Source organism: Vombatus ursinus, unplaced genomic scaffold (genome assembly GCF_900497805.2).
Source record: "Vombatus ursinus unplaced genomic scaffold, bare-nosed wombat genome assembly UNPS02014786.1, whole genome shotgun sequence".
In the NCBI taxonomy this organism is placed as follows: domain Eukaryota; kingdom Metazoa; phylum Chordata; class Mammalia; order Diprotodontia; family Vombatidae; genus Vombatus; species Vombatus ursinus.
This window is the reverse complement of record NW_020954564.1, coordinates 15,833,141-15,841,126: the sequence shown is the minus strand read 5'-3', so window position 1 is coordinate 15,841,126 and position 7,986 is coordinate 15,833,141. Positions and strand designations below refer to the sequence as shown.

At 35.5% G+C, this 7,986-nt stretch overlaps 1 protein-coding gene across 2 annotated transcripts in view; it reads right to left on the bottom strand.

Annotated features, from left to right (window-relative positions):
* LOC114047058 (pre-B-cell leukemia transcription factor 3) overlaps positions 1-7,986 on the bottom strand; it is a 300,024-nt gene that overhangs the window by 91,964 nt on the left and 200,074 nt on the right. The window lies entirely within an intron of this gene.

Here is a 7,986-nt window from a genome sequence, read left to right as displayed (position 1 = left end):
AGAGAGAGAGAGAGAGAGAGAGAGAGAGAGAGAGAGAGAGAGAGAGGTGGTGCAGTGGATGGAGCACTGGCCCTGAAGTCAGGAGGACCTGAGTTCAAATCTGGCCTCAGAACAAACACTTGACATTAGCTGTGTGACCCTGGGCAAGTCACTTAACCCCAAGTGCCAAAAAAAAAAAAAAAGAAAGAAAGAGAGAGAGAGAGAGAGAAAGGAAGGAAGAAAGAAAATTGGGTTTCTTTTTAAAACATTTAATGCCTTACTTTCCCAGATTTGGATAGTACAATTTTTTTTTAAATGGAAAAAGCAAAAAACAATATCTAGAGAGGTAAATATACTGGAAAAGCAACAACTATCACCACTCCTATTTCTATATCATTTTGTTTAAGATGCATTTGCTTCACAACTGTGAGGTAAGACTGTCATCCTCGTTTTGTAGATGAGGAAACTAAGGGTCAGAAAGATAAAGGGACTCCTTGCCAAATACGGTGCAGTTGTCAAATAATTTTCCTCACAACAAAGGAGGAAACTGAAGCCTCAGTGAAGGGAAATGACTGCCTGAGGTCACATAGCTGGAAAGTGACAAGAAAGAACTCAGATCTGGGTGTTTTGTTGCCCAGTCCAGAGCTGAAGGCCACAGGGTAAACAAACAAAAGTGGCTGTTGGGTTTTTCTGGTTGGCCAGATCCAGAATTTAAACTTCTCTTTGAATGTTTAGTCGCGTGCTTTCTTCCCAAAATGGAAAATAAAGAGAACAAGATGGACTTTTAAAAATATAATTTGAGGGGGAGAAAAGAAACACATACATTATGAATTAATTGGCTATGCTGACTTTTTTTTTTAATTATACAGAAGTTGTTAAGCAATTGCCAGCCAACTACAAAACAAGGACACTAAATATGGGGTTAAAAATGTTTCACCAATATAGCACTACATTACTGGGCACAGCATTCTCAATCTAATTTCTCTATTTGATCAAGAACTTCCTAAGTGATGCCCAGTCAGCAGTCTCATCAGAGGACTCGGGATCATGGCTGACAATTCATAGGTTTAATCAGGTCATGCAGGATCTCTGCCAAGATGCTATCAATGGAGCAGCAAACAAAGTTTTAAAATAATTATAGTGGTGTAAAAAGCACTAGAGTCACGTCAGCTTCAAATCAGCATTTTCATTAGAGATGTAACATAACCTAAAATATCCCAGCCCAATTAACCTCTTTAAATCTGTTTAAAAACAGGTATTCACGCACTAGTTACACAGAATCCCCATGGAGATTAAGTTGGCAACGGGCATGTTTACGCATTCGGATTCTGCCTTCCACGTCTGCGCCCGGAGTTATTTACAGACAGTGGGACACACTCTGTGTGTTGAGTGCAGCTTACATGACAGTAACATCTATAAGCTGCCAAGCACTCAAGTGAATAGCAGCATTGCTATTGTATATGCTAACTTGGATTCCCCATCAATTGTGTGAAAACACATTTGGTTCCTAGGTGCCCTAAGTTACACGATATAGCAAGATGCTACAGTCTATCTTTGGCTAACCTCACAGATGAAGCTTGAATTTCAGAAGAAGCTGTCACCTTCATTTAAAAATATAATTCAACATAATTTCAAGTGAATAATAAAAATGTCTCATCAACATTTAAAATTATTTCTGTCACCTACTCAGAGGTTAATGGACAGACAAGATCTGCAAATATAATATACTATGACCGTAAATTCATTTAGGGAGCCAAAGTTACTTCTAGAACTCTTTAAAAAGAAAATATAATATAGCAATTAGATTAATTTAAGACATAGTCAAGCAGATCACACTGATGTCTTACCCTGGCCCTAAACCACCACATTTTCCAAATATCTGTTAAGATAGATTTATTATGTTTGTATTTCCACATTTTCACCTTTCTTCTTTTATAATTCATTCTCCTCAGTGCTATATACTCCCCTGACCCAGAAATTCCTATTGCTATGGTACAGTGGAAAAAACACCAGATTTAGAGTCTGAAGATCTGGGTCTAAATCCCATTTTTGTCACTTCATATATAATATTAAACAATTATTTCTCTGTAAGCTTCAGTTTCCTCATCTACAAAATGAGTGGGACTATATTATCTCTAAAGTATTTTCAAACTCTAAAATCCTATTTATTTATCTACCAATTGATCTATTTACTTCCATATTTTAAATTATCTTCATCAATTGGCTGACAAGTATAGCATCATTATATTATATTTGGGACACATGCCACATTTCCAAACTTTCTGTAAAAAAAAAAAAAAAAAAAACCTTGATTTTTATCCATTTTCTACATTTGATTTAACTTTCCCTTTTAGTCTAAATATTTGCTCATATTTTTAACACCATTTCTTCTTTCTCCTTTTTTTCTTAAATTTTGGATATATTCCATCACTTCTATTTGTTTAGATATTCTTCATCTACTTTTAGTTTGTTCATCAGCTTCCTTTTCTATCCATCCAAACTGTCTTTTTCCATTTGGCATGTAGACCAAAGTAAGGCCATTTACAACTTCTCATTTCTTTGAATCATCATAGCATTGCAGGATTTAAAGTTGGGAAGGTTCTTGGAGATTACATTGTCATTTTAAAGACAGAGTAATTGAGTATCTGAGGTAAAAGTACCTTTTCAACCACAACCACAACAGCCAGAATTTATTATGTGCCTGCTATATGCCAGGTACTATGCTAAGCACTGAATGTACTGAAAAGGCAAAAATAGTCCCTGCCCTCAAGGAGCTCAATCTAAAACATGTAAACAACTATGTATAAACAAGATATAAATAGGATAAATTGAAGGTTATTTCAAAGTGAAAACACTAGTATTAAAGTGGGTCAGAAAAGGCTTCTCGTAGAAGGTAAGATTTTTAGCTGAGTCTTGAAGAAAGCCAAGGAAGCCAGGAGGCAGTTAGAAGAAGAGCCCTGCAAGCATGGGGAACAGCTAAGGAAAATGCATAGAGTCAGGAGATAGGATGTCTTGAGCAAGGAACAATGAGGAGGCCAGTGTCATTGGATCATAAAGAACATGGATGGAAACAAGCTCTAAAAAGACAAAAAAGATGAGAAAGGACCTGAGTGAGAAGACTTTAAAAAACCCAAATAAAGGATTTTATATTTGTTCCTAAAACTAACAGAGAACCACTGTAGTTCATGAATATGGATATATACTTTAGGAAGATCACTTTGATAGCTAATAGACTGGAGTTGGGAGAGACTTTAGTACAGGTGTGAAGTGACAAGGGCCTGCACAAAGGTGGTAGTTGTGTCAGAGGAAAGAATGGGATACATGAGATGTTCAGAAGATAGAACTGACAGGAATTGGCAATAGATTGGATGTGGAGGGTAAGAGAAATAAGGCATTAAGGACGATACTTAGCTTTGCAAACCTGGATGACTAGGAGTATGGTAGTATCCTCAATAATATGGAAGCTAGCAAGACAGGCAGGGAAGGTTTTGGGGAAAAGATAAAACATTCTGTTTTGGACATATTGACTTTAAGTTATCTTCAGAATATCCAGTTTGAGATGTTCAATAGGCATTTGGAAATGAGAGACTAAAGGTCAGAAGAGAGGTTAGAATTGGACCAAGGGTGAGGAACCTGTGGCCTCCTTAGACCTCAGGTGTGGCTCTTTGACTGAATCCAAACTTCACAGAACAAATCCCCTTAATATAAGGATTTATTGTGTAAAACTTGGACTCAGTCAAAAGGCCACACCCAAAGACCTAGAAGGCCACATGTGGCCTCAAGGCCACAGGTTCGCCACCCTTGTGTTAGACAAATAGATTTGAGAATCATTTGTATAGATCAGTGCTTCCTAAACTTTGGGTCACGACCCCATGTGGGGTCATGAAAAATTTGGCAACAGTAAAAGGTTTCTGAATGCACAATGACCAAAATTAATTAAAAATCAAATACAGAATGAATCTGAGGTGTTTTTGGCAGGTTGCCCATGGTGATGCATCAAACAACTTCACTGCAGCCTTGGTTCTGAACACAAATCATTTGCACTTTGCACTGTGTATGCCCTCAGGCCATGCAACACCAAAGAACACAGCCTAAACTCCAAAAGGAAAACAAGTAGAAAAAGTTTAAGAAGCCCAGGTACAGATGATGATTATTCATTGAGTTGGATTCCATAGTCCATGGGAGCTAATGATATCACCAAGTGAATTAGTATAGAGGGAAAAGAGAAGAGGTCCCGGGATAGAACCTAGGGGGACACCCATACTCAGCAGGCATGATTTGAATCAAAATCCAACAAAGGAGAATGAAAACGAGCAAGGAGAGAGGCAAGAAGGGAAATGAGTATCAGAAAAACCTAGAGAAAAGAACATCAAGAAGAAGAGGGTGACTTGGCAATGTCAAAGTCTACAGAGAGGTCAAGGTCAGATAAGTAATAGCAAAAGCTTACATTTCTGTAGCACTTTAAGATTTTCAAACTGCTATTCCATGAATAACTCCATGAAGTGAGTAATGCAAATATTATTCCCATTTTTTACAGAGAAGGAAAATAAGACCCAGAGAGGTAAAGTATCTTCCTCTCAAAGTCAAAGTTAGAAACTAGATTTGGAACCCAGATCATCTGGCTCAAATGCTTAGCACAGTGGCTGGCACATAGTAGGTGCTTAATAAATGTTTACTGACTGACTCCAAACCCGGTGAAATTTTCATGATAGCTGGTTGTCCTCACATCAATAGTTCCCATATAGTCATCCACGAAACCACAGTGTTTGACGTAACATGAAAGTGGACTCCATGAAAAAAAACTTGTTTGTGCTATTTTCCATTTTAAAATATTAAATATGGTATAATGTATCAAAATCTATTAAAATGGTTTGGTATGAAAATATAAATACTTTCCTCTATATTGTGCCCAGATGTCAATTCCCACTTATAACAGGAAGGGGAGAGGTCAGGATTCAAAACCCATTAATAGGGTTGGTTTCATTAACAAATTTCAAAAAATATTCCATAGCCAAATAAGTTGCAGAACTGCTAGTCTTTGATGTAACTTATTGACAAAGTTATGGTGCTTTCCCACTCAATCAATAAGCATCTCTTATGGTGCTAGGTGCCATTAAATATAAAAACAAAAATGAAATAACAACTGTCCTCAAGATGCTTACATTCTGTCAAGGGAGACAAGAAAACAAATACAAAATAATTTTGGGAGAGATGTCACTAAGATCTGGGGATAGAGGGAAGAAGTGTCAAGAAAAACTATGTATAGGATAAGTAAACATAGGATTTTAAGAGGTAAAAATGAGAAGGAAATACATTACTGGCATGAGGATAGCTGGTTCAAAGGCACTTGAGAGGGAGTATCACATGAGGAATGGAAATAAGGCCAGTTTGGCTAAACCAAAGAGCACAGGAAGGAATGTAATATATATTAAGCTAGAAAGGTAGAATGGAGACAGCTTTTAAAGGACTTTAAACAGTAAACAAATATGGCAAATAAGGGAAAATCTTCAATAGTTTTCAATACAAAAGGGACCAGATTGTAAAGGAGGGAATGGAAGTCAATTCATCAAGAAAGAATTCAAAGGGATACAAACATTCACCATCTGTGGTACTATTTTACACACCCAATGTGTACATGTAAAATATTACTGCCTTACTGTTTCAGAAGGAACAGATACAATTAAAGACAATTATAATAAATGTATATTTACTGCTAGTAAAACAGTTATTGAGCTACTTAGATAAGTTTTCTCTCACTTAAAAAGTTCTACATATGTATATTAGATCTCTAAGAAAATATGGCAACTATATGGATGACTGTGTTCATCTAATACTCCTATAGTCATTTGGTAAATTATAAGTATTAAATCTAGTCAATAAAATTTAATAAAAAGCTCAACTTTCCTTTCATTAAAAAAAACTATCAAACCTTTTTGTAACATAACACATCCTGAAGGCCCTTAACAACAATTTGCTCATGTGATGTCTAATCAGTAGTTTGGGGGAAAAAATGTCACTCAACTGTTTTGCTCTGTGACAAGTCATGATTACAGACCTCCAAGCGCCATATTATAACTTACTTTAGATCTATTTTGCTAAATTTTTTGCAACATGAATAATTATATATATATATTTATATATATATATTTTGTATTGTACTTACATGTCAAATTTCTCATATTAGACTACAAACTCACAAGCTTTTTGACTATAGCAAACCACTACCTAACTCTACAAGGTTGGTCAGATTTACACCTCTGAAATGGTAAAGTTCCATAAGGGGAGGGACAGTGCCTTACTTAAACATCATATCTCTTCCAGTAGCTGGTACAATAACCTGAAAATAAGACACATTTATCAAGGTTTATAGATCTAAAAATAGGTCACACTTTTTCCTCTAAGTCTGATTTGTACAAAACATGAGCAAGGTTATGATTATGTTATCTTTTAGCATATAATGAAAAAAATTTTCAAGGAAATCTTAATTCAGGAACTTTGTCTATATTTTGAGAGTGACCTATATTCAAGTCAATACTGTAGGCATTTTTTTCATCTGCTTGATATGGTTTTCCCTTTTTCCTCACCATCCCCACTTAGCTTTTATTACTGTTGATCTCACTAGCAGTGCAATGCCTCACAGAAGTCAGATGTCTATCAATAATAGCAACAAAAATCCTCATATTTAGGTAGCATTTATGGTTTTAAAAGTATTTCACATATATTAATTCACATATATTAATGTAGTAAGTACAATAACCCAGAGGTAAGTAGCACAAATATTATCTTCTTTTACAGATGAGGAAACTGAGGTTTAAAGGAATTAAGTGATTTATCTAATATTACACAGCTATTAGGGAGATATTAAGGGTACTATTAAGTGCCTGAGCCAAGGGTGGAACCCAGGCCCTTTGACACTAAATCCAATGTTCTTTTCCCTACACCACATTGTACTACCTCCCCAATAATAACAACAATAATGCTGTACTTTATATTTACAAAGACATTTCTTCGTAATAACCCTGGGAGAGAGATATTACAAGTACTAAGGCTCCTATTTTCTAGATAAGTAAACCAAGTCACAGAGTAGAGAAGTGATAGCCCAGGGCAATAAAACAAATACATATTGGTGCCAGGATTTAACTCAGGTCTCCCAGTTCCTAGTTCAGTATTCTTTTCATGAAATCATACTACTTCAATGTCATCAACCTCTCAGTATACTTGTAAGTATGTTAATTGACTCCAAAGTAGGTTGAACTAGAATGAATCTGTAAAATGAGAGATTTATATTAATCTCTAAAGTCTCTTCCAACTCTAAATTCTACAATCCTACAAAATGAACTCTGTATTACTCAAAAGGCAAAATACTCAAATTGAAATGAAAAGATCAAAAGAAACTGTCTTCTCTTTGCTTCGACACTATAATGCATATCACATACATATATACACATATATAATACACACACCAGTACTCCAATAGATTTTTATAAAGTTTGAAATCTAAGACCTCTGGCAACCAATGTATTATAAGGTTAATAAAACCGATTTTTGCTACCGATTTTAATCTACTTATAACCATAACATTCATTTCAGGATTCCTAAGATTTAGACAAATCACATAAAGAGACACTAAAACATTGTTCAATAATGAACTTGGCTTTGTTGTAAAGCCCACAGTTTTTGCATATCTTTCAGCAAATCCTAATTAGCCGCCTTTCAACATGCTGTGCACCTGCCCCACAGATAATAGAAGCGAGCATCTGCACAGTCTACTGCATTCTGAGGGCAATAAATAAATTGCAGGTCAAAATTATTACAAAGCTTTCTACGAATAAACCCATATCCTTCATAATACAAAGCTGCAGATGTGAAAAGTACCTAAAACCCACTCAAATAGTATGATTACAGGGGCTGTTTGAGTTTAATAATTTGACTGTAATTCAGGCATTTTCAACAGCTCATTAAGGGTTCATTAATATATAGACAAGCTTTTGAATTATAAATAAGCAG